At 45.9% G+C, this 27,320-nt stretch overlaps 2 protein-coding genes across 3 annotated transcripts in view; one reads left to right on the top strand and one right to left on the bottom strand.

The window, feature by feature from the left end:
• Positions 1–10,543, bottom strand: part of ANAPC16 (anaphase promoting complex subunit 16) — a 166,614-nt gene extending 156,071 nt beyond the window's left edge. Inside the window, exon 1 of the mRNA XM_086922274.1 lies at positions 10,345–10,543. The gene's annotated coding sequence lies outside the window, so the exon portion shown is untranslated. The remainder of the gene's footprint in view (positions 1–10,344) is intronic.
• Positions 10,544–10,672: 129 nt separating this feature from the next.
• The window catches only part of ASCC1 (activating signal cointegrator 1 complex subunit 1), an 831,979-nt gene continuing 815,331 nt past the window's right edge, over positions 10,673–27,320 (top strand). For both annotated transcript variants that reach the window (XM_086922272.1, XM_086922273.1), the window contains exon 1: positions 10,673–10,827. The gene's annotated coding sequence lies outside the window, so the exon portion shown is untranslated. The remainder of the gene's footprint in view (positions 10,828–27,320) is intronic.

The raw sequence follows: 27,320 nt of genomic DNA, 5'->3' as shown, positions 1-27,320 counted from the left end.
ACACAGTGGGATGTTTTCAATATATTTATTGAACCAACATTATTTTTGTATAGAATACATGTGCTGTGAAATCAGTAGACAGAAGCAGATTAAAGTGACTGCAGGCACCAACAGTGTAAACAGAGCTCTACGATGGTGCTACAACAGTGTATATGCATGCATATAAACAAGGCAGTAATCAGGCATACTCCGACTATGCAAACCATACTCTAAGTGTACCTAGAGTGTGTGTAGGTGTAGAGCCAAGAATCTCCCCTAGGGACGATCCATCCCCATTACTTGGTTGGAGAGAATGAAGGACCCACTCTTGGTCACGAACTGGACACCCCTTACGGTATGTCAGACCGCTGCGTGCAGGGACCCTCAGTGTCAGTTGAAGTGCCTCCTCTGCTAATCTATCAGTATGCTCTTTATATATAAAGGAAAGCAGTACTGCGATGTACGTTGTAGATTAGCGATTTTATTGATATGTAGACAGCTCTATCGCCCCATGGATGAAGACTGAACAACATTTTTACATAGTGTGTAAAGAGGAGCTGTACATGATGTTTGAGACATCATGATAATGTTGTGCTAAGCTAGATGTGTAAACAAAGTTGTTTCAGTGAAACTAATCAGACATTGTCGTGTATGCAAATATGTGCAAAGGTCACGGCAGAAACGTTATTATGAAAAAGAGGACGATGTGAGAAACGAGCAGCTTCCCTACATGGGCCTAACCCAGGAATATAACACAGCGAAATATAGCAATAAGCTACATAATGTTGACCAAGTGTTGATGTGCTTTTATTAACTGTTGAACCATTTGAGCAAGAAACAATTTTTTTAATTAAAATCTGCAGATTATGCAGCAGATGGTGGATTGTGTTGCAAATACTGCAAATCTACAGATATGCGGAAATCGTCACACAATCGCATTATTCCAGTGACCCTAGCTAAGCTGTACAGCAGGTAAAGGGAACTGAGGGTGGCTTGAGGGTTCTGGGTAGACAGAAGTTAACAGAAGTGAGAGTGACTTGATGAATATGGGTTAGGTAGAGGTAAAGGGGGTGGCTAGAAGTAGGGATCAGGGGTGTGTTTAGTTAAAGGGAGGCGAGGGTGACTGGAGGGCCCAAGGGTTGGTACAGGTAAAGGGAGGTGGGGGAGACGAGGGTTCAGTGGTGGGGAGAGGACAAAGGTAGGTGAGGGTGATTTGAGGGCTCAGGAGTGGGTAGGGGTATATAGAGGTGTGGTGACCCGAAGGCTCAGGGTGGTAAAGGTAAAGGGAGATGAGGGTGACACAGTGTTCAGGGATGAGTAGAGGTAAAGGGAAGTGAAGGTGACTTGAGGGCTTGGGGTTTGTAGAGGTAAAGGAAGGTAAGGGTGACTTGAGGGTTCGGAATAGGAAGAGGAGGCAAGGGTGATTTAAGGGTTAGGGGTGGCTAGTGGTAGAGGTAAAACATACACGTTTTGAATTAACTGTGTTTCATGAGGGGTAAAACATAGTCTAAATTATACATGAGGTAACCAACAAATAAGTGGGACAAAACGGCAAAGTTAACTCAAAAATCACATACTATATGGCAACAGTCTTAAATGAAGGAAGTAGATTTACAGCTTCCTCATCAATAAAAGAGAAAGGCAGCCAAAATGTATGTTTCTGTTTCAGAAATTTACCATATAGTTTTGCCACCAATAAGAGCAGAGGAATCCCGGAAGACGGGGTGTACCATCACCGGAGAAGAGGAAGTAGAGTCAGGAGCTGGAGCGTTTGTGGTGTATGCCGAGAGTATCGAAGGAGACGATGGGAAGCGAGGAAGAAGACCAGCAGCCAGAGAGGAGAAGTAAGGAGGCCAACGACCTCATGCGTCGCCGAGCCACGCTCCAGGAGGAGGGTGGCTGTTAAAGGTACGGGACAGGTTCTCGGGGTGGGTTGGGAGGAGAGGAGAGGTCACCCGACCGCCTAACCAAGATCCCTACCCCTCCTGCTTTTAAATCGCCTCACGTCACTTTCACCTCACTTCTAAGCACTCGACCGCCGTATCACGTTATCCACCAGAGTGCTTCACAACCTGCACGTGTGTGTGTGTAGGTGCCTCCTTCACCCCTGGTCCCATTACAAAGTGGTTTATGAGCCGAGCAACTTTCTCATACCATTCTTTTTCTTTCTTTATGTCCTACCTCCACACCACCTTTGCCGAAAATCGGACGGATAACGGAGATTGGATCCGTGAAGCACCAACGCGAAATTGGAACCTGCTGGGTTAAAACGAGGAACGCCAAACAAGAGGGATCCCACCCAAAGTCCTTCAGGAAGAACAACAACTAGACGCAAACGTGTGCTTATCAAAATAAAGCCTTATCTGAGCAGATCAGTCTCACGAGTTGTTAATCCAACCCCTTAACAGACACTTAAAGAATACACAAAAGTGATGCACGGTATGCTTGAATTAATCTCAGTCACTCGTAATTATTCGGGCCACATCCCAATCCATTGATATATTGTCCACCATGCCATCTCAGTTTGGGCCTAGCTATATGCGAATCACTTTCAACGCTGCTCCAATTGGAACACACCAGCCCGAACAGCAAAGCCAGGGCCTCCCTGAACTGACCACAAGCAACCCAGGACTGATTTCGCCATACATAGGGATCATCAGTCAGGTATTGCTTGATTCCAGTGACAGCGTGCATGGCAGCCAGGTATAGCTTAGTTCCAGTGACTCTGTGTGCACGAGACCCACATCTGGGCATACCTGTGCCACTTAGGATGACACACTAAATTGTACAAAAAAAGTGGAGCGGAGTGCTTGAATTTTTCTCAGCCATTGTGAATTACTCGGGTCGCATGTCAATACATTGTTATCTTGCACACTATGGCACCTCGGTTTGGACCCAGCTATATGCAAATAATTATTGAACCAACCTGAACTTGCAGGCCAGGTCCTCCATGAAACAGAACACAAGCAACCCAGGACCAGTTTAATTCTTCTTAGGGCTCATCAGCCAGATACAGCTTCAATCCAATGAAAAAATGTGCACAGGGCCCACGTCTGGGCATACCCGTCACACGTATGGTGACACACTAAAGTATATAAAAATGTGATTAATGGAATGTTTGAATTAATCTCAGTCACTGGTAATTACTCGGACTGCATTGCAACCCATCCTTATTTTGCACAACATGCCACAGTTTGGATCCAGCTATATGCAAATCAGTCTCGACCCTGCTCCGGTGGTAACAGTACAGCACAAACTGCCATGCCATGCCGCCGTACTTTTGGCTCATCAGCCAGTTATAAGTAAGTTTACTGTTTATTTAAAATCATACCATGTGTACTTGTACAAATATCCACATATAATAAAACATTTATTTAAAAATAGTACATTTATTCATTTTATAAATCTAAGATTCCTCATTAAAATACTAAAGTAATCACCACAATTAGATTACCAATACCTGTATCTAAAAAAGTGCATTTCTTTTCAAGTACAGGTCATATTGTGCAAATTCACTATTAAGCATGCCTGAAATAAACACTCTTAGGAAATAGTACTGCAAGTTCTGTGTTCCAGGTTGGGTGGGGTCTTTTGACAGGAGACTAATTTCCTTTTTGATAGTAACAATAATTTAGTAAAGGCAGAGTTTCAAACTATATCTGTTGATTTAAGACATATTCCAAGTGCTTGTCTGCAGGTTCGAACACCGCGAATGTTAAAAATACTCTTCAATAGCCCCCTTTTTTCTTCAATCGGGTCTGGAAATATACAGACTAAATGGGTGATGTTTTCTTCTCCTGTTTTGCTTAATCTGCAGGACATGGGTGTTGTGGTACGCAGCCATGGCATTGCAGGAGACAATCCAGGGAGAAAGCCAAATCGTGCTTTGATAAAAGCCTTTTTAGGTCTTGTGACCTATCAATGCGCATGCGCATTGAGGTCACGAGACTATAGGGCTTTAAACAGACTTTATCTAACTGGCGATTTGGTGCTGTGCCCGTGCGCTTTTAGGTCAATGCGCAAGCGCATTGACCTAAAATGCGTGTGCACAGCATCAAATCGCCAGCCATCTGTTGCCCAGCTTGGTGCCGCTCCACCCCCTGCCGGATCAAAGGCTTTCATGGCCGGCCGGCCGTGCTTTCAGTTTCACGGCCGCTCGGCCGGCTGTGTCTCCTTATTTGACTTGTTTTGCTTGTTAAACTTTGCCCCTCGTGAGTCCACCCACTTTCTTTGCCACACATTGACAACCAATATATGGTTTCCTGGAGTTAATTTTCTCCAATTCCATCACTGATACACTCCATCTTCTTTAAACTAACTGCTGCAAAATGAGATCTTAAAAAACAAGTTTTCGTCGAACTGCTTACGTACAACGGAGTAGAGACTGCCATCTGCTGGCTCCATTAGGAAGAACAATACGCTTGATGTAGAACTGATAACTTTTTATAAACACCAAGCGCAGTAAAAAGAGTTATTGCGAGGCGGTTTTCCCCAAAAAAATCCCAATATCTGAATATGCTTTGGTATCGGAGGGGCATAATCTTTGTAAACTTATGAGCGAAAGCATTGTTTATAGGACTATGTGACCAATCTATCAAACCCCTTACGATTTTTTTAGTTTTCTTTTGGACGAAAAAAGTAAAATTAACTCCTTTATATGAGGGAATATTCTTCTTGGGCCAAGGTTGACTACCTTGAAGTTACCCTTTTCAAAGTTACTTTGTTTTCTTCTACATGGTGGAACACATTAGAACCAAATACCCATCCAAGGGGTGCTTTGAAGGCGAGCTAAGCTTTTTCCAACGAATAAGTAGGTTCGTTTTACTCCTTTTTTAGGTGGTAACTATTACTCTGATTTTAGGCTGACTCAAAGTATGCGAGTACTTGTGTCTAATTTATCCCAACCTTTGGTGTAATCTGCTCACAGATCCCCAGCACTAACATATTCATACATGCAAAAAAACGTAGTGAAACAAGCCCATGAACCATTGTAAGCCACAAACCGGTCTGTGGTAAGACATAACTACACACAGAATAACGTTTTAGGAATAAGGACCAAAAATTCAGGAGTAATTCAGAACTTTCATTAAGTAAAACACAAGTAGCTTCAGAAACACTCGATTACTCAGACCTCTAGTTGTAAATTAGCAAAATCTCTGATACTGCACAGTATGCTAGTAATGGCCAATTATTAAATAATTATGAGAGCAGAAGTAACATTGAAATTCCTTATCTTAATGGCTTCAGAGGCCACTACAAAGAGGAGTAGCGAACAAAACATAGAATATCAATGTTCAACAGTAACCAGGTCATCATTATGTCCCCGATTCACAAAACTGCCCCTGGAAAAGAGGAAAATTTACAAGGTCCAAGCTTACAAAAAGATGGAAATGTACTCTTCCTAATTTCTTCCTACATGTGCAGTAAATTTCAGATTTATTTTTTGGAACTCACAAACAATACGATGAGTACTCTGGGAAGTCAGAGGTTTACGGGAGAGTCCAGATTTTTTTTTTTAATTTCCGTTTATACCAAAGTGAAAGAATCTTTGCCTTCATAATCGTGCAATGGTGCCCATTTAAGTGTGCATAAATGTGACGCATTAGTGCAACTGCACTTTAAAATTCAAAAATGTTCATCTAATAATTCTTCCACATGGAGAAACTCCTCCCCCTCCTGCAAACCCAAGTATTGCTCCTTCACCCTGTAGATATCCTGAAAATAGAAAGTTGTTGGGTTCAACGGTGTCTGTTGACTGACTGACCTGGGGAACAAAAACTACCATGGCAGTCTCCAGTGCTTGTCACATGCAGGACACCCCCTCCATTTTGGCTGTGGCTCCTTCTGTATATCGAATATGGTAGTTGACGGACAGCGGTTCTTAGGTCTTGCCTCTCAATGCGCATGCGCATTGAGCGGAGCGAGACTATAGGGGCTTAAACAGAAGTTTAACTAGACTGGCGATTTGATGCAGTGCATGACGGCTTTTTTGCTCAATGCGCAAGCGCAATGAGTTAAAATGCGCGTGCACAGCATCAAAACGCCAGTCTTTGCCATCTGTTCCCCAGCTTGGTGCCGCCAGCTCCTCCCCTCTCTCTCCCCGCACACAGCCAGGCTCACATTTCTCCTCCCCCCGCCCCAGCCGCCAGCACCTCCCCTCTCTCTCCCTGCAGTTTCACGGCCGCCAGGCTCGCATTTCTCCTCCCCCTCCCCAGCCGACAGCACCTCCCCTCGCTCTCCCTGCAGTTTCACGGCCGCCAGGCCGTGCCTCCCTTGATTTTACTTTTCATGTTTTAATTTCGCCCTAAAAACACGCAGATATCAGCGTAGGCCTGACAGGGAAGTAAATCAGAAGCATTGGAAATGCAATAGGTCTCGCAGAAAAGTTGGAGCTTCACACACCCTCACACCCCCTCCACCCTCACACACCCTCACTCACACATCCTCACCCTCACCCTCACCCTCCCTCAACCTCACACACCCTCGCTCCCCTCACACACCCTCACAACACTCTCACCCTCACTACACCTCACACATTCAACATCACACACCCTCACACACACTCACCCACTCTCACCCTCGCAACCTCTCACCATCAACACCCCTCACACACCCTTACCCTCATCCCCTCACCCTCATACACCCTCAGTCACCCTCACACACCCTAACTCTCACCCTCACCCACTCACACACCCTCACACTCCCTCACTCACCCTCACACACCCTCACCCTCACACACCGTCACACACACTCAGCCTCACACCCCCTCACTCACCATCACCCTCACACTCCCTCTCCCTCTCCCTCACACCCCCTCACCCTCACACACCCTCGCTCCCCTCACACCCTCGCTCCCCTCACACCCTCGCTCCCCTCACACCCTCACCCCCCCTCACAACCCTCTCACCCTCAATCCGCCTCACACCCTCACACACCCTCACCACCCCTCACCCTCGCACCCTCTCACCATCACCCCCCCTCACACACCCTTACCCTCATCCCCTCACCCACCCTCAGTCACCCTCACCCTCACACCCCTTAACCCACACCCTCACCCCCTCACACACCCTCACACACCGTCACACACCCTCACCCTCACACACCCTCACCCTCACCCTCACCCTCACACCCCCTCACACTCACACCCCTCAGTGCTACAACACATATTGTGTTACAAAAGGTGTCACATTTGCGAAACATAAAACTATTGGCATTGTAAATAACAAAGCTATTACTTTCGCTACTTTCAAAACAAGCACATAAAGAAAAAATGTGTCCTTTACAATACCAATAGCTCAAAATTTCCTAATGCGAAACCTATTGCATTGCTGTGCTTCTCTCCCCTGCTGCACTCTCCTACTCTCTATAGATGTGGCCTAACGACCAGAGCTGCCATCTAAGTAACGAAAATACAAAAAATGTTGCATTCCAAATGCTATAGGTATCACATTCGCGAAAGTTATAACTATTGGTGTTGTAAATGACAAAGCTATCAATTTAGCTATTTTAAAAACCAACAAATAAATAAAATATTTGTCATTACCTCAGCGGTGATCCCCTCACTCCCTGGTACCCCCGGGTGCGGGCAGCCGCACTCTGGAACGCTCTCCCTTTGAAACTCCGGACCTTTGGTGACCTGCTCTCCTTCCGCAAGGCCGCTAAAACTCATTTATTTTCTGAGCTTTGTTAAATCCTTCACTCCCCAATTTCTTAATAATTATTTCTGTTCCCCAGTTGTGTTGTGTTCGCCACCTTGTCGGTGCGCCGGGACGCTCCTTCGCTGGAGCAGCCGTGCGCAATACAAATAGCACTAACATAACATAACATAACATTTACAGGACCAATAGCTCCAACTTTTCTAATGCGAGACCTATTGCATTTCCAATGCTTGTTTAGTTTTTATGGCGGGGTTGCAGAAAGGGGTCGGAGACTGGATCTGGATAAGTAGGGCTTTATTTTAGTAAATATCCTTTTACTACGAGAAGTAAGTCTTTCTCTGGAATGTGCTGCTGGATCCGTGGTATCTGTTGCCCTCTGGGGAATTCCTTCGTTCTTGCTCTTCTCCCTCCGGATTTACATACTGCTTCTCCTCAGTATCCTCACCGCAGGACATGCAGGGAATAAAGATAAAGAACGGCCTGTCAGGACTTGGTTCTCTTCTTGTAACACCCGGGGGTACCAGGGAGTGAGGGGATCACCGCTGAGGTCATGTAATTACAAAGCAATGCTATGTACACGAGGAGTGAGGTAATCAGTCGTGAGGAGAGGGTGACAGGGAGTAACGGGAAAGAGGGGGCTGGAAAGACTATTTACAAAGAAACACATAGGCACAAGCAGTTCGGCTGGGGTTCTAACGAGTCTCCCCGCCTCCCAACCCAGCCCGACACCTGTTGCCGTACCTGCTTAAGCCACACTCCTCCTGGAGTGTGGCTCGGCGACTCGTGGGGACGTTGGCCTCCTGGCTCCGCAACTCCCTTGGGTGGTTCTTCTCTCGCTTCTGAACTTCTCTTTCCTCTTCAACCCCTTCTCGAACTCCTTTCCACGCTGTAAACTCCTCCTGGGTGACGTAGCACGCCGTTCTCGGGTCTTCCTCCCTTAAGACCAATCCTACCGCTCTTACGTCAGCTTGGGGCATGTCCTCTTCTCCCTCATACGCCCAATTAAAGGAGCCTTCCCCCATTTCTTCCTATTGTGTCGACCATAGTGGGGGCCTGTCCGTGCTCCACTCGTTCTGGTGTGGTTGGAGAGAGGGAGGGGTAGCAGAGTCAACAACTCACAATTCTACAGTAGGGGAAACACCATCCACCCGCCTAGTCGCCCTGTTACAGTTTTGTAGACCAACTTGTTTCTAGGTAAGTTTGTGATTTGAAAGTTTTGTATTTGTTCAATATCATCCATGCGTGTGCTCTTTTTGCAAGGGATTCTTTGTCCTTAAGCATCGACAATTGTTTTGTTATTCTGTTGATTATTTTTTTGAAAGACTCTGGCGTTATTGACATGTCACAAATAGAGTGTACAGAGTACTCGTCTAATGCTGTTTTTAGGCAATCCCAAAACTGTGATTTTTGATTTACTTGTATTTTTTTGCCAAAACAATTGACATTTTGAGGTAAAGAGGTTTTTTGTTTTTATTCTTTTCCATACCTTTATGTATTGACCTTTCCCAGCAATGAGCTGATTGGGTAACCCAAACTCTAGCCTTGTTTGGGCTGGCCATGAATTACAGTGAAGCTGAAACAGAAACTTAAATATTTTTGAGATGGCATTGTTTACGGTTAGAGATTCTGTTCCACACAGCGCCTCACCACCATATGTAAAACTTGGCCATAGTTTTGCTTTTATTAACTTTAAGAGCGGAAGATAACTAGGTCCCCCCAAGAACCTCTGCAGAGTTCAAAATGCCGCAAGTAAGGTGCTACCTCTCCTATGCAGGTCCATCTTGTGTTGCTGAAATGAGCCCTTATCGCCAAATAGTACCCCCAGGTAGCTGTAGGTTTTTACCCAGCCAGGTATAGTTTTGTTCCAGTGACACTGTGTACAGGATCCACATCTGGGCATACTCGTCCAACTTAGGTTGCCAGACTAAAGTATATATAAAAGTGATGGGTGGAATGCTTGAGTTAAATTCCGCAACTGGAAATTACACAGGCCACAGCCCAATCCATTATTTTGCACACTGTGCAACCTGACAGTTCAGGCTTCACTATTCCCACGAGGAGCAGCTCAAGACTGATTGCCATATGTGTGGGTCCAAACTAGGGTGGCATGGTGGGCGAAAAACAATGGACTGGGATGCCATCCAGAGCAATTGCCAGTGGCTGAGATGAATTCAAGCATTCCATTCATCACCTTGTTGTTTTTGCATTTGATGCCCTAATAGCTCCGGGTATGCCCAAATTGCAGTCTCCGGCTCACTGTGCCACTAGAACCAAACTATGCCTGGCTCTAATAAGAGCTAAACCGTTCCTGAGTTGCTTGTGTTGCAGTTCAGGGAGGACCTGGCCTGACAGTTCGGGCTGGGCTGTTCCCATGAGGAGCAGGGTCAGGACTGAGTTGCATATTAAGTCCAAACTGAGATGGCATGATGAGCAAAACAAAATAGGACATGAAGGATGCAGTCCAGAGAAATAGCCAGTGGTTGAGATTCAAGCATTCCATTCATTAATTAGTTGTTTTGTGCATTTACATCTGACACCTGGCATCGTCAGGGTCTATGGCAGGAAAGAGGTTTCCGTATGCAAGAGGTACAGAAAACTTGCCCCTGCCCTAGCCTGACACAGTCCATGCAGGTCAAAAGTAACTTGCTCCCTTTAAAACGTCCCTGTCTCTAAAGAGGACAATGACAGTCTCCGTCTCAACACTAACCTCTGACTGGCTGTCGGCCCCCGATGTGATATGGTAGTCTGTATCCAGCAGGCGGAGCTCCTATTCCGGTACTAGGGTCCTGATGTTCCCGAGCCAGTTTGTTGTTTTCATCCCCTCACTATTGGCACCATGGAGCACCGGCTCTTGTGCAGCTGCACCATGTTTTCCGGAGCAGCAGGGTTACCTCTTCCGGTGCGCCAGCTGCAAGGGCCGGTCCTCATGCCTCATGGGCTGTCCTTTACGGGGCGGGTCATTGTTTCCAACCAATTGCGAGGTTTATTGGGAAGGACAGCTACACCGACCGCTCTAGCACCGCCCCTCAATCTGCCAGTCAGTTTCAAACTAGCTTTTCAATTAACTTGTCTTATTATTTGGGCTTAGAGTCGCGAAGAAAATAAATCGGAAGTTTAAGGTTCTGGAGGTAACACGTTCTGGAACATTCCGTTAGATTCGGGAGGATTCACCTGCAGGCAGGAAGAATCGGTTAGTTCAGCTTCTGTGTCTAATATATTGTTTTATTGTTTGTACCTACGTTACACCCGTGTCACAAAATGTGTTGCTGCTGAGGTGTCACGTCTCATGCTGTCAGCACATGGCGACTTCCGGCCATTGAGTGAAAGTTTAGATATCTGAGAGTAGTGCTTTTTAAGAGCAGATCGCACTGTATATACAGGTCTCAAATGTTCTGTCCCTTGACTGCCATACCTGTTCCTTACAATTAATTGTGAGCCTCGCTTTTCAGAGTAGCCTAACTCTCAGCGAGTCTCACCAAGTACCATCTTGTTTAAAAGCCTCACACACTATGGCATCTTAACTGTTAGGGGGTATAACATATATTTTGTTCAAAAATTAAATCCCACTGTGGACATTAATTTCTGTATGTGCTCGTGGCATTTCCTTAGCCTCATGGGAAAGGGACGGTGACATGCCACTCCTTTAGGCAAAATGTTTCTCCTTTGTAGTAATAATGTTTCTTATTTGGACAAATAAATACGACGTCTCGTGTGGTATTCTTGAGCAGAGATACTCTTATATCAATATTGAAGGTTGGCAAAGGAATTGGATAAACCAAAAGCGACATAAACCAAAATGCCCTCACTGATATAACCATGCTTGCTTCTCCTCCACAACTTCAATAGCCTCAGCACAGTAGCTGAATTAGCCCCGCACAGGCACCTTCAGCTGCAAACTCGATCACTATGCTGGCGTACGGGGGTGATAGTGAGACACTTGTATTGGAGAGTCAAACTAACTGTAAGGTTCTCTCTTCCTTCCCCCCACAGGTGTACACAGGGTCCAGTAGCAGGTTTGTAACACTCGTTTATTTATCAATTAATACAGTGGAGCTTAGGGCGCCGAGCGTACAACTCTCGCTCCGGTCGCCAACTCTCGCTTTCTCCTTTCGCGCCGTTATTGCCTTTCCTCTGCGCCTGCGCGCGCCTCGTACTCTAGTCTATAGCGTGACGCGTCATCGCGTTCACGCGTATAGACTAGAACGCATACCACATATCTCCCCTCTTTAATATAACCAAAGTAACATTCCCCCCAGCAAGGATTGTCCACCCCACAGGGATCAGAGTCTGTGGGGGATCTCGGGAGGTGGCACCAGCTAGTGTCCATCCATCACAAAGTCTCTATAGCGGGAGGGCGCAGTGACAGCCCTTCCGCTGCGGGTGTGTCTTACCGGCATGTTCTCTCTCCCTTCTGCCTCTCCTTGGGATCTCCCCTCTTCTCTCGCATCTGCTCTCTGCTCTGCATTCACCGGTGCGTCATCTCCGTCAGTGGGTACAGCTCCCGGGCCGTCCACTTCGGTGTCTTCACCTACACTTTCCTCTCCGTCTTCTGTACTGTGCCCTGATTGGGGTCTTGCTTCCTGAAAGTCCATCCGTCTTTCAACCTCTTCAGACTTGGGCCATACTATTATTTTATTGACTCTGGCCATGCGGTCTTGTGACCAGACTTTGCCATCACTAAGCAGGGCCGCCCTGCCTCGTACCTCCTGAACTTGTAGTGGCCTGCTGAACTTGCTTTCGCCTTTCTTTTGTAGGGTAGGAAGTTTAACCCTGACCCATTCCCCTTCTTCCAGCACGGTCTCCTTTGTGTTGCGTCGCTTGTCGTAATGTGCCGCATAGATCTTCTGGGCCTTCTCCAGATTGTGCTGCACCACCGCCGGGGACCACTTGCTGGTGATGGTCTTCTCCCTCCATACCACATTGTCCCTGGTGAAGGGATGCCGTCCTCTTAGCACTTGGAACGGGCTGTATCCCACAACTGAGGGCGTGATCCGGTAAGCCCATAGCATGCTCATTACTTCCACTTCCCAGTCCTTTCCTTGTGATATGGCTGCTTGAATGGAGCCCATGAGCACCCGATTGAACCTTTCGACCTGGCCGTTGCATGCCGGATGATACACGGCCGTGTGTTTCTCCTCGATCCCGTTCCTTTTCATATATCGCTTCCACTTGTCCGATACAAATTGTGGTCCATTGTCGCTGAGAATGGATTTGGGTATACCCTCTCGTAGGAATACCGAGGTCAGGAATCTCAATATAGTCTCAGTGTCCATCGACTCTTGTATGTCCACTTCCGGCCATTTGGAGTACTTGTCCATTATCACACATATGTATTTATTCACCCCCCTGTTGTCTAGGACGGGCCCCAGAATGTCTATTGCCACATCCTCCCAGGGGCCTTGCGGGGTGTCAAACTTCCCCAATGCAGGTCTGAGTGGGCGGAGCACCTTGTCCGCTCCTTGGCACTGCCCGCACTCTCGCACTTGTCTCTCTATGTGGGCATCCATTCCTGGCCACCAGTACATCTGCTTGACCAACGCCTTGGTTTTCACTATTCCCAGATGTCCTTCGTGCAGTAACTTCAACAGCCTGGGTATCAGGGTCACTGGGGGCACCACGCGTTCTCCTCTGTACAAGAATATTCCTGAATCGCTCAGCGACAATTCCTCTCTCATCTCGTAGAATCTTCGCACCCCCTCCGTGAGCTTCTTTTTGTCCGGCCAGCCCTGGGTGAGGTGTCTCCTTACTTCCATCTTCTCCACATCTAGCTCGTAAGCCGCCTCCCATTCTTGTGCACTGATCGACATCTCGTGGTCCTCCATGCTGGCCACCATCTCCTCTTTGTCCGGTGCCTCCTCCGGCGCTTCCTCCATTGCAGCAGCCCGGCTGAGAAAATCAGCCACCCTGTTTTGTGTGCCTGGAAGGTATTCTACGTCGTAGGTGTAGTCCAGCAGCTTCAAAGTCATTTTGGCGATCCTTGGGGTCGCTGTGTCATGTCCCGAAGATGTCAACACCTTGATAAGCGGCTTGTGATCCGTCTGGAGCTTGAATCTGGTGCCCCATATGAACTGCCGAAACTTGTTCAATGCCCACGTGACCGCCAACATCTCCTTTTCGATTACACTGTACCGTTGTTCCGTCGGGGACAGCGCACGGGACGCAAAACTGATCGTTTCCTTGGATCCATCGTCCCTGACCTGCGCCAACACAGCCCCCAAGCCCTTGTCGCTTGCATCTGTCGTCACTATGGTCATGCCGGTAGGGACATACCCTTGCAGCGGAATGGCGTGGCTGATGCAGTCTTTGACTATCTCGAATTCAGATTGAGCTTCTGCGTCCCACTCGAACTTTGCATTGTTTCTGATTAGTTGTCTCATCCTGTAGGTCCGAGTGGCAAAATGTCTGACAAACTTGCTGTAATACTCGGCCATTCCGAGGAATGACCGCACTTCTTCCTTGGTTGTTGGGGCTTTGGCGTCCTTTATTGCTTTCACGTTCTGTTCCTTCGGTGAGATGCCGTGGGTGCCTATTTCATGACCTAGGTAGGTCACTGAGTGAGTCCCAATTTTGCATTTACTCCATTCTGCCGTTAGGCCCTTTCCTTGCAACACTCCTAGGACTCGATGTAGTTTCTTGTCGTGCTCTCCTTTATCCGAGCCCATCACTAAAATGTCATCTTGAAAATACTGTACTCCCGAGATGTCCTTAAACAGCCTGTGCATTAGCTTCTGGAAGACGGCCGCGGCGGATGCCAACCCAAAGGGCATCCTCTTGAATTGGTAGCATCCAAAGGGCGTTATGAATGATGTGTACTTCCTACTTGACGGATGCAGTTCTATTTGGTAGTACGCAGACGTAAGGTCTATTGTGGAAAAGTGTGTTATGCCTTTCGTTCTCGCCAGCATCTCTTCAATCCTGGGAAGCGGGAATCTCTCCACAATGAGGTTTTTGTTGAGCTCTCTGAGGTCCACACAGAGCCGGACCTTTCCATTCGGTTTCTTGACCACCACCAAGGGCGATAGCCATTCCGCACTGTCCACTGGCTCGATGATGCCCTGCTCTTCCAGCCTTTGCAGTTCCTGTTTTACCGCATCACTCGTAGATATGGGTATGTTTCGGACTTTATGCACGACTGGTACTGCCCCCTCCTTGAGGATTACCTTATGTACAAATTTGTCCAGTTTTCCGACCGTGCCCTCAAAGACCTTAGGGTATGCCGCCTTCCAGTCCTCATCCTTCGAGAGGGGCCATTCGTCAGTTAACAGTATCTGCTCCTTCCCTCCTGGATTGAGTATGATGCCGAGATCTCCTGCATCTCTCCATCCCAACACCGATGGGCCCTTCTCCGCCACGTATAGGGTGCACGTGGCCGACCGTCCTCTGAATTCGAACACGAAGTCCCGGCACCCCACCAGGGGGATGGAATTCTCAGTATACGAGATGGGTCTGATGTCCGGCGGCATTAGATCTGGCCCCACGACCGGTGCGAAATCCTCTTCCCATATCGACCTTTGCACAATGGTCCAGGGGGACCCTGAATCGACGGCCACATGTACCTTCACACCCCCGATGAGCATGTCCGTGCGGGGTTTATCTCTTCGCTTCCCTGCTACGTCCAGCACCTGGTCCTCTATGCACAGAACCAAGTCGTCATCCTCCGGGTCTTCTTCCTCACTCACATTGACTGTGGCTGAGTCGATACACTTGACTGTGGACTTCAACCCTTTCTTCCGACACACCTTTTCGAAATGGCCGGTCAACCCACAGAACGAGCACCTGGCTCGGAACGCGGGACAACGCTTGTCCTGGGCCGCATGGGCTGCACTGCCGCATCTGTAACACGCAAATTTGTTCCCGGGGCTGGAGCGGCCCGCCTGTTTTCCAGTTCCTCTAGTGTCCTTCCTCTGGTCACCATACATGCTTTTGGACTTGCTGGACTGTGGTGCCTCATCAATCTTGTTGATCATCTGCCTCGGTCCGGTTTCCCTTTTTGCCGCGTCTGCCCCTCGTTTAGACATTTCTGCCTTCTTGACCATCGCCACCACTTCTTTAAGGGACGTCTCGTTCATTGCCCATAACTTGTCTTGGACCGATCTGCTGGTGGTGTGCATCACAATTTGGTCCTTAATGTATTCATCCTGCAGGGCCCCGTACTTACACGTAATGGCTAGGCGTCGGAGTGCCGCTACATAGTCATCGATGGATTCTCCCGCCTCTTGTTTTCTCTGTTGGAAGTTATAGCGGTCTATGGAGACACAAACTGCCGGGCGGTAGTGGCTGTCCAGGTCGTCCAGTGCATTCACAAAGACGTCAGTTTCCGTTGCGCCTCTCTCCTTGGGTACCAGATTCTTAAACACCCTTACCCCTTCTGGGCCTAAGTTGTGGAGCAACAGCCTCTTTTTTCTTTCTGGCGTGTATTCCCCTTCACTTTCATCCCCGAGGGCCTCAATGTAATTGAGGAAGTATTCTTTCCAGTCCTCCCTTTTTAGTTGGGGTTCTCCCGGCCTGGGTAGAAAAGGGACGGGTGCCATTAGGGCTGAAGCTTGATTCGCCATTTTGACGTCGCCTCTAGGGTCTCCTTCCTGGGCCCTTCGTGGGGTAGGCTCACCGGATGCTCCTGCGCTCTCTGCCGTGTCGCCTTGGCCCCTTGGACTGCCCGGGGTATTGTCCCTCGCACTTTGCGCAGTTTGCTCTGTCTTCCCCCCGTCCTCTAGCTTGGGGGTGTCTCCTTTGGTTGCCAGGTTGGTGGCTGGGGGCCCCTGGTGTCTTGGGCAGCACTAACCTGACTGTGAGGTCGGTGTTAGGGTCTGTACTGTGCTGCTGCGCTGCTGCCACGCCCTTTTTGCTCTTCCTGTAGGTGTCCTGCCTTGCTGGCATGTGCCTGGGGGTTGTAGGGGTGATTTCTGTCGTCCTCTGCACCAGGTGGTGTTCAGATCCCAGCCTCGTCGCCACTGTAAGGTTCTCTCTTCCTTCCCCCCACAGGTGTACACAGGGTCCAGTAGCAGGTTTGTAACACTCGTTTATTTATCAATTAATACAGTGGAGCTTAGGGCGCCGAGCGTACAACTCTCGCTCCGGTCGCCAACTCTCGCTTTCTCCTTTCGCGCCGTTATTGCCTTTCCTCTGCGCCTGCGCGCGCCTCGTACTCTAGTCTATAGCGTGACGCGTCATCGCGTTCACGCGTATAGACTAGAACGCATACCACACTAACCTAAAATAAACTGGAAAAGAAATCTAGGTATAAATACAAATTACAAAGTAAACCCTGAGAACTCACATGGGCAAATTCACTTGGGACAAGGTCCAAATCATGAAGATTTATTTAAAATTAGTCAACCAATTCAGAATACTCAAAATGTAAATACATGTGAATCAGTATAGGCAGTGAAAGCTGAACCCTATTCTAGTCAATAGCCAGGACCCAATATGGTCTAGCACTAAGCAAATAATTAACCCTGGGTGTAATTCGCGAAGTAGCGCTACGCGTAGCTACGCAAAGTGCACATCGCACTACGCGAACTGCGTAGTACCCTGTTCGCGATGATTGCACAGTGCCGGATGCTTGTCTGCACTGTGCAATCATTGAAAACGGCATCTTGCGCAGTGTGAGCTGTCTTTTACTACCGCTCGAGTAGAATCTCGCCGGGAGGTTTATTTTTCACACTCACGATCGGCAACTTGATGTTGCTGATCGCGAACGAGGAAAAAGTCTCGCCGGGATGTCATTTTGCTTGATCGTGGTCACCAACTTGACGTTGAGGACCGCGAGCAAGCAAAAAATGACCGCTGCACTACGCTACGCGTGTTTGCACTGTGCTACGTGCAGTTCGCTTAGTGCGAAGTAGCGCAAACTACACAAGCGTAGCGTAGTGCTTTGCCCAGGGTTACAAATAATAGATCCAAAGTAAACAGTCATAATGACTGCTTAGTTTAAAAGCAGGAGGAAATCATAAAAAATCTCTCAAGTGTTGATTCAATAAACAGACTGACATGGAGTCTGCCTTCAAGGGGAGCAAGGGAAAGAACCGACTCCCTTCCCAAATACAACAGTTTTTTTATAACATTTTAGCAGCATAAAATGAAGTCCTAACCATAATGTTATGTTATGTTATGTTATGCAGGGGTTTTGTATAGCGTACGGCTACTCGGAAGAGTGTCCCGACGCTTTAGATTGCACACTAATCTCATAACACAACAGGGAAAATAAGAAACAGAAATAGAAGGAAGCTAAAAGGGACCGAAACTAAGAGGAAAAGAGCCAGGTTTTAAGCCCTTTCCGGAAGGCCAACAGATTAGGAATGCTGCGCAAGGACACAGGCAGTTTATTCCATAACTGAGGTGCTAGTAGTTTAAAAGAGCGGCCTCCGATGCGGGCTCTCTTCACACGAGGAACCGCCGCAAGAAACAGGGCTTCAGACCTGAGCGACCTAGCAGGCAGGTAAAAAGCCAGCCTGTTCTGCAGGTATTTTGCTCCGGAGGCGTGCAAGGCTTTGTGCGCCAGAGTAAGAGTTTTAAAAATTATCCGCTTCCGGACAGGGAGCCAATGCAGAGCCTCCAGAAGACCCGAGGCTCTGGCACGGCGCGATAGTCCAAAAATGGCCCGTGCTGCCGAATTCTGGACAACCTGTAGCCGTTGGAGCAGATACTCTGGCAAGCCGAGATAGAGGACGTTGGAATAGTCAATTCTCGAGCCTATAATCGCCTGCACCGTGATCTTCCTATGTTCCTCCGATAACAGGGGAAGGAACTTGCGTAGCATCCGGAGTAGGCCAAAGCATGTACCAGTGAGACCGATTACCTGTGAACGTAGTGTGAGGCCATTATCGATCTTAATCCCAAGGTTTTTAGCCACCTGGGACGAACTTGCTGGTGGAAACATGTTCTCAGGCCACCACACTTTCCAGTCCGGATCCGAACTGCACCCAAAAAAGAGGACCTCGGATTTATCCGAGTTGCACTTGAGGCTGTTGTGATGAAACCATTGAAACACAGCCTCAAGGCAACCCTGGATCCTACCTCCATCGAAGTCCGCACCCCTCTCACAGGTGAAGAGGAGCTGGGTGTCATCGGCATAAGAAACGATCTGGGCCCCGAAAGACTCCGCCAATGCCGCCAAAGGGGTCATGAAGATGTTAAATAGAGTTGGACTCAGGACAGAGCCCTGAGGAACTCCGACACCCAATGGCGACATCTCGGCGGAGCAAGCAGAAGCCCAGACCGTTTGTCGACGGCCTGCCAGGAAAGATCGAAACCACTGGAGCACCGTCCCTCGGAGACCAACCTCTGAGAGTCTTGCAAAAAGTGAATGTGAAGTGGCATCTTGGGTTGGACCCCTACAGTAGCAAAGATACATGCCAATCATTCATTTATAAATTCACTGTTTAACACAGGCTCAATCTCAAAACCCTTCCAAACTTAATATTCAATGATAACTTTTCATTGACATACAAGTTTAAATGGTTGTCGAAAATATGAATAGGACACAGTCATACTAGCTAAACATCAGCCTTGGATGTTTGAAACATTATTGTGTTTCTCCGGCAGCAGGCAGTGAGCTCATAAATTGTTACAGTAGAAATACAAGTCTCAACAGAATGGGCACATTTCGATTATGTAATGAAGGAAGAGAAAAACTCTACATGATTGAAATCATAAAGGAGGTGCTTGGTGCAACCTTTAATAAGGCATGTTTTTAATGCAACCAGGCCAGACCCGATAAATTAGTTTTTCTTCCTATTTATGGCAACTTAAATACCACTATTATGTACTGAAAGACATGTTAATTCTCAGTGCACAGACTGAGAAACAAGAAACCTCTCTTTAAATGTGCAGCACATGATACTGCAGATAAACGAGACCTTGTCAAGTACATTTTAAAACTTCATTATGAAAAATGCAAAGCATTTACTCTATTTGTGACTCATCCTTGTGAATTAAACATAGTATTTTAGTAATTCTGAATTAGCTTTATCATAATGTCAGCTTTATTCATTAGAGTCTGATGAGGTTTATGGATTTGTCTCAAGTGCTTTAATATGTTAAAATGGGCCATGGGCAACATTTTGCTTATGAGCATGTCAATGCCTGTCAAATGCTGGTGTTTCTGAATACCAAGGCTTGTAGCGTAGTTCCTATTTTCCCAATAGGCCCTGCGCATTGGAATAACATAAACAGTAGTATCGACGTAGAAGTGCGGATCTTCCAGGCCTCCACTGACTATGCTAAACTTAATTGGGTTTGTTACCAACTAGCTCAGAGGTCACTGGAAACTTTCTTGACTGAAATAGGAAGTGATCAGCTTCCCTGGCACAGACAAGAAGGGATTCACTTTTCCAACAACCGTGCAACATGCCAACTTTGCTCCTCAGATCAAGAGTCAATCTCTAGGGTCGTATGAAACAATAGACAGTTATTTTACTCAGTCAGGTTGGTGCAGTTTATTTTCACAATATGTAGAGAATAGAGAGACGGGTGTTTGTCAATAAAGGGTTAACATTTATTGAACAGTCTTTCTTCTCGTACAAGAGAAATGAATTGCCACAATTGCAAGACTTGATATTATAAAAAGTATGTACAGTAAGATAAGTATTGCGAAATAATACTGTAAACGCATTGATATGGTTTCTAAGCCATACAATGGTTTAAAAGTAATAAAACATATATACATTCATATATACATTTAGGCTAAAATACTCAACTGGTGCTCCTAACTACGCCTACCCCAGTGTACCTGACCTAAGCCTAATACTTGAGAGGGGAGTAAGTAAGTAGCTTTAAGTTAAGTTGGTTTTGCCAAGGTTTGCTTCAAGAATTCTCTCTCAAGGGTTTAGTCAACACCATACCTCTGGAATAGAATGATGGAGGTCTGGTATCTCCCTCAGGGCTCGATATCCCAGTCACCCGCAAGGGTAGACCAGAAACGCTGGAGCTGGATTTCTCGGCAGGAGAAAGGCAGCGTCTCTTCTTCAGCGCGTCGAGGAGGAGAAGGAGGGGGGACAGCGTCCGCAGGCAGCTTGCATCTGCTGGGCTCTTGCAGGGGGACGGCTGTTCAGCTCCTAGGTTCACCACACCATCGTTCGCTAGTTAGCAGCGATAGCAGTAGCGATAGCAGCTATGATATCTTCAGCATAACAGCAGCTTCAGGCGACGGGCAACAGGGCAGCAGCAGACAGCGTTTGCTTAAGGGAACGTTGGTAGTATTTATACCTGAAAGGTGCCTTGTTTGACGTAAGTTTGCTGGACATAAGACGTCAATAAAAGATGTCACTAGGAAGTGATCGTCTATCAGTGCTCATTAGAGTTCTATTACTAATCAAAACACAGCAAGCAGGGATTTCCAGGTTTGCTGAGTTTTTATCTTGTTGAAGAACTCAGAGTGTTAATCTAGGAATCTCAGATAGTGACTTCTGCTCTGTCATTGCACTAATTGGTTGCAAAGGAAGTGGCAGAGAAAGCTATTCTGGAATGTGGCTCTGTTCGTGTGAGGCCAGAGATGAGTTACTGAATATTGCACTTGAACGGTTATGCCAATATAGGGAATAAATGGATTTATAGCCGAATAGGGGCATAAGGTCACAGTATCGATCAGGGTCCTAGATAAGCACGCAACACCCACTCCACAAATTCATGTCCATCAAATTACTAAAACTAGAGCAATAAGATGCATGTGTAACATTGCCCACCCCAAAATACATATATGCATTTGAAATAGGCGTATATTGTAATACGTGAAAATTTAGGTACTGTACGTTTTTGAAGCATAGAAATCATTAAAAAATTATAGCATATGAAATCAATGAACGATTATGCAAAAAGAATTACACATGAAATATCTCTGAAACAGAAGAAGGGCGAGATAAATCATCACATATAAATGCATTGCAATAACATGTGCTAGAGGCTGGTGTAAGGTTATTATGTCTCTAGATGTGTTTAGAAATAGAAGTTGAAGCTTCTGTTCTCTATGAATAGTATTTACCTAAAGCAAAGAATTTTTCGTGCCAAAAAGGGTGAATATTAAAAAGTGTTCACTTCAAAAGAATTATTGCCTGAACAGGGAAATTAGAGTTCCAACGCTTTTAGCAGTTTTTGTTGTTCAAAACTGAAGGCCGAATTCAGAGTTCATGGGAACGCTGTGTGTCGGAATGTTTCTCCAAAGTTATTATTTCTGTTCGGGTGAGAACATCATATCAGACAGGCTCTCAAAGAATTGGTCTACAAAATCAGGTGACAGTTCGACCAAATTCGATAGTGCTGTAACTTGGCAAGTGTGAGAATGATTGCTGTCATCATAGTCGGGATCAGCAATGCTCACAGAAGGTCGTACCTGGGTGATGCTGCTTTTGTCACTCGCTCCACTGTTACCACCTAGTCGTAGCACAGGAGTCTCAACGAATGCCGTCATCAGGATTGGTAGCCGCTGGGGACAACACAATGCGTGAGCCGTTATCGGACTGAGCAAAGTATCGACGTCCATTGGTACTGCTGATGGAAGTGAAAGACAGATGTCCAACACGCACTCATCTCCGCATAGCATACATCGTAGTACCGGTAAGATACAGGTCTGCCATATAGGTCTGAATGAAAGGAACCAGGTCATGTTTAGATCTCTCAGCCTGGCCAATCCAAGGACTCTAGTTATTCTGTCCCGATAGCGGATTGCTAGGATTCCATTCCCATAGGAGTCATGTCTGAGCTTTGGCTTGCCATAACGAAGCAGGAGGGTCAAAAATAAAATCCCTGCTACAAGTCCCAAAAATAGGGGTATGCCGCCAAAAACAGAGTGGACAAAATTTGGAACGATTCCCAGAATTGCTTGAAATGGTGTTAGCAGTCCCGTAAAAATCGTCTTAAATATGCCTGGGATGCCTGTGGCACTAGACATGTTAAGGAGTTGGCTAAGCATTTCTACGAAATTGCATGGGGCAATTTGTTGATAAAAGGTCATGAACCTCCGTAGCTGTCCTTGCAACTAGAAGATCATACGTCTCTTTTGATGACGTTATGGGCACTGTTGTCTGTAAAAGTACAGACTTCATTTTGCTTAAAGTATCAATTCGTATAGAATAGAGATTCAGACGAGGCCAGGTGGGAGTCTCTGTGTCTACAGGCCCGCTCGGGAACAATGCTTGCATACAGCATTTGACCATGGATGTTACGCTTACTAGATAACTTTTCCCTGGAACAAGGCCACAACATCTGTGATCCGTTCTAAGAATGTAACTCCCATTCGCAAGTTGCATAAAGAAGGGCTCTATCTGAGTTGCAGGTGTGACTAGCTGGTGGCATGAAAGGTTGTTAGAATTACCTTCACAGGCTCCGTGTAAATTAATACCCTGGCACAAAAGTATACCGCTTAGTGAATGTTTACAATTTTCACCACTACGAAATACATTTTTGTCGCTGTCACTATAGCATGAATGTGTGTATGGTAATTTCCATTTTGATTTTACATAACCTTTACCCAATCGTTCATACTGGCCAGTAGGTATGTATTCAAGGCACTTTTTAAATCGGAAAGTTGTTATCGGAATAGTGATAATTCCGTGTATTATCCATTCAATGACAGGACTCTCTGACATTGTCAATGGTAATCTCTCAAGTTTTTCGATGCTCAGGATTGTATAGTCTGCTCCTTTCTGTGCCAAACTGATTTGTTTATCAGTAAGGTTAAAAATGGAAAATAATGACGTTGTGTTGATTAAACGCCAAGGCACATAGCCTGAACGAAGATTTTGCAGCGTCCAGCCTAATTGTACAATAAAACGTAATTGAGATTGGCCATGCTGTAACATTAGCAAGTCTCTGTCTATTATGTCAAAGGCAGAAGATACAATATTGTCCAACGAATATATTCTGGAGGACAGAGTCATTAACCCATTGTCCACTACAGAAAGTGATTTTTCCAAATTAATACGATCAATTTCTTGTATTTGTTCTGCTGTTTCAATTTGTGTGACTTTCCAAGCCTCGTTGTACGCAGCATAGATGCTGGCCGCTATGAAACGTTTTTGACGCTGTTTGCGTGGTCCAAGAATGAAATCGCGCAAATCAGCACCATCTTTTAGTAAAGACAAGTGTTGCTTAATTTCAGCCAGTGTGGATGTTCCTAGCCATTCGAGGCAGAGTTTCCCTACACTGTATGTTGTTACTATCCCTGGATGTTGTCTCTGGGAGTATCTAGGGTCTTGTCTGGTCATTTTTAACCCCTGTGTTTTGTTCAGGAATCTATCTTGACAGCTGTTTGTGTCAGTAGGCCAGATTAACCACTTTTTCCAATCAGGATGTGTTCTGTTAAAATGTAAAATTTTAGTTACGTCTATCTCAATATCTGTTGTTGCATTATCAGGTAATGGCTTCGGAATAGACGGTTTGTTTAGGTCTTTGATCTTAGCTAGGCCAAGACAGGATGTTTGGTGAATTGTGTCATTTAAAAACATCATTTGTTCTGGTATCATGCAGGTTCTGAATAGTGCTTCAAGGCCTTGTACCTGCCAATCTTTTGTACCCCAAATGGTTTTTGTTTCAATGCTATTTTCCCAATAATCGAAACCAAATGTCATCATTTTGTCGTAAAATGCTTCTGAATATATCAATTTAGAATTTGTCAGCATTGTTTTCATTCCTGTTTTATCTAACAGTTTGTAATAAAACGTTTCTGCATCACTGGTGTTAAACCCTGAGAAGTATTTGAATTTCTCAAAAAATGCTTTAGAACTGCTTTTAGGTGTTGTAGAACAATGTTCCCATTGATTATACTTAAAAACATTTCTAGGCTGTGCAGATTTATGCAAATAATGATCGCCATAATGTGTGTAGCAGAATGTCTGCTCATAACTAGATGAACCTTGTAAATAATCATGTTCTGTGAATCTAGCTGACATTACTAAATCAGACATCATGTCATTAATACTGTTAAAGTCCCAATCATCAGAGAATGTACTAGGTTTTACAAAGTCACTTAAGGAAACCTTCAGTTGATGAGGATACTTCAGGATCTCGACCGGACCATAGATCTCATAGTCAGTTTTCTCACATACTACCCCACCAGGTATTGGAATTGCTGTGACATTTACTGTTGACAGTTCTCTTTTCTTCACGTGGGATGATCTGTGTGGTTTGAGGACTAGGTTGATGTTCTGACTTGCTGTGTCCATTGTACTGTATTTTCTCTCAATGAATTTTCCCAAACAAAGTACCATGATGAGCCAAAGCAGGAGGAAAAATACACCTAGACCGAACCAGAACTCTAACCAAGGGGAAATAAGGTAGATTTCCTTCAGTTGATGAAAGAGTTCCATTGCTTTTTCTTTAAAAGTCATATTTGTTTCTGGCATCACTTCGGGGTCGTTTTGATCTTCAGAGAAGTTGTCGAAGTTGATGAAATAACCAGAGGCAGTTCTGTCAATTGTTGGGATTGTTCTTTCACTCTGTCTCTCGGTAGCATTTTCTGATGCCACATTTTTGTAGACTGGTGTTTCTTGACGAACTGTTTCAATCTGTGTCTCAAGAGGCACGAGTTCCATGGCATTATTGCATAGTCCTTCTCTGTGCACTGCAGGCTGATCGAATGTGATTAGTCTTTTAGTTTGAACCTCTTGGATTGTTGCAAGTTTGGGTATTCTGTTGTTTCTTGGGAGTCCACTGGGCCTACTGTTGATTATAGGCCACATGGTTGTGGTTTTACCAGGTCGATAGACACGACTCTGTTCTCCTTTTTACCAGCAAGGGGCGGTAGTACTACTGATCTTGTTCCGGTGACTGCCAAGACAGGTACTGCTTTTCTGTAAGAAGGCCCAAATTCCTTCTTCACCGCGATTTTTTCTCTGACTAGATCCCCAATCTTTGGAATCCAGACAGGCCTTGCTGGGGCTGTTGCTTGTGTGCCTCGTCAGTAGTATCTGGCTGTTGCTTTAACTTTATGTTGCTTAAGGATTTTCTTGTTTCATTCAGTTCCTGTAAAACAGCCAAACGATCTTTGATGTCAAAGTCTGTTTTCTTGTCTTGTACCACTGATACCTGACTATCTAAGTCCTGAATTGGCATTCTAATTCCGAACAATAGTTCGTATGGGCTGAAACCTTTTAGAGATTTTCTTGGCAAATTGTTAAGACTGGACTGGACACTTATGAAATGTTTGACCCACCCAGCGCCTGAACCTAATACCTTTGCTGTTATAGATCGCTTTATGTCCCGGTTTTTTCTTTCAACCACACTATTCCCTTCGGGGTGCGACGGACAAGAATACCGCAACCCAATTCCCATGCTGGCCATGGCCTCCTTATAAGCTCGAGAGCTGAAAGCAGGACCCTGGTCAGAATGGAACGTGGTAATTGCGTATGTGCCGATAAAGACTTGCAGATCTTTTATAACCGCTCTTACGTCAGCCGAGCGCTGGAGGCCTCACTTTTTTAAGTGTGTTTAGTCTTAATTGATTAATAGGACGCTGAATGGCTTGCGGACATCATTACCCTTTCTATAAATGGTAACTGTGCAACAGGCAGGACCGGTTCATTACTGCGATCCCTATCACAGTCCGGACAGTTCTTTACATATATCTGATGTTGCACGCTCATCCCCGGCCACCAGTATACTGATTGCAATTCAGTCGGAGATTCCCTCATCTGAATGTGCCTTGGACCTTCACCCATGTGTGCGTCTGCTATTAATAATATTCTCCTGTTCATGTTTGGAATTACCCTATCCCCCACTCCAGGAATTTGAGCAAAAGGAACGGAGTTTGCATCGATTATGTATGCATAATTGAGTGGATAGTTCACGGGTAGTGCTGCACAGTCGCCTTTTACGGTCTTTTTTACTGCCAGCATGGTTTCCCCGTCTATGTATTTTTCTGTACGCTTTTTTGTGGCTACGGAAGCCGGTTTAGTTGCTTCCGCTGTGGCTGTATTAGCCAATGAATTCCCTGCAACGTGAACGCCATCACGTTGAAGACTCTGTGCGTGTATCACGTGAGTCTTTTGTAGTTCTTTCTGTAAAAGAGCTACCTGTTTCCAGAGCAATTTATGCTTTATTGTGGCACCTGTGCCATCTTTGTAATCGTTTTCAATCCAACTCTGCAGTTTATTATTGTAAGAGTTGACGCAAAAATGAGAATCGCACACGATAAGTGTCGGGAATTCACGTTCTGCATTTTCGAGCGCCATCTTTAAACATCTGATTTCAGCTCTCTGAGCCGAACAGTTTCTCAATGATTCAGTTTTTGTTACTTTCGGTCTGAATTTACCGCACAGCCAACGACCTTTAACAATCGCACAGGCTGCATCGTAGGATTTGCTCTCTACGTTGAAATGCTGTACAAATCTATCTGTATAGATTATACAGGCGTAATGTGGGAGAGGCAGAAGTTCGATTGGCAGAGGATATTCTTCTTCATATTCTAAATCATTCAGTTCCTCGAATTGCGGGGCGAAATAGTATTTCACATCTTCCGCTCCTAGAGAATCTACATACTGTATCCATTTCGGATCCAGTGACACTGTAGGCAGGTTTACTGGGCTGAATAGCGCCTCGAAGGCGGATTCCACTGTGAGGATATTAATCCTTTTACCATGTGCTAATTCTCGTTCATTTGCTAATGCAATTTGCACTGCTTTCACAGTTCTTTCTGTGTGACTGAATGTTTTTTCTACTTGTGTGTACAAGTGAGATTTAATTGAAATTGGT

Source organism: Lissotriton vulgaris, chromosome 5 (genome assembly GCF_964263255.1).
Source record: "Lissotriton vulgaris chromosome 5, aLisVul1.2, whole genome shotgun sequence".
Taxonomy (NCBI): Eukaryota; Metazoa; Chordata; class Amphibia; order Caudata; family Salamandridae; genus Lissotriton; species Lissotriton vulgaris.
This window is presented reverse-complemented; position numbering and strand designations above follow the sequence as displayed.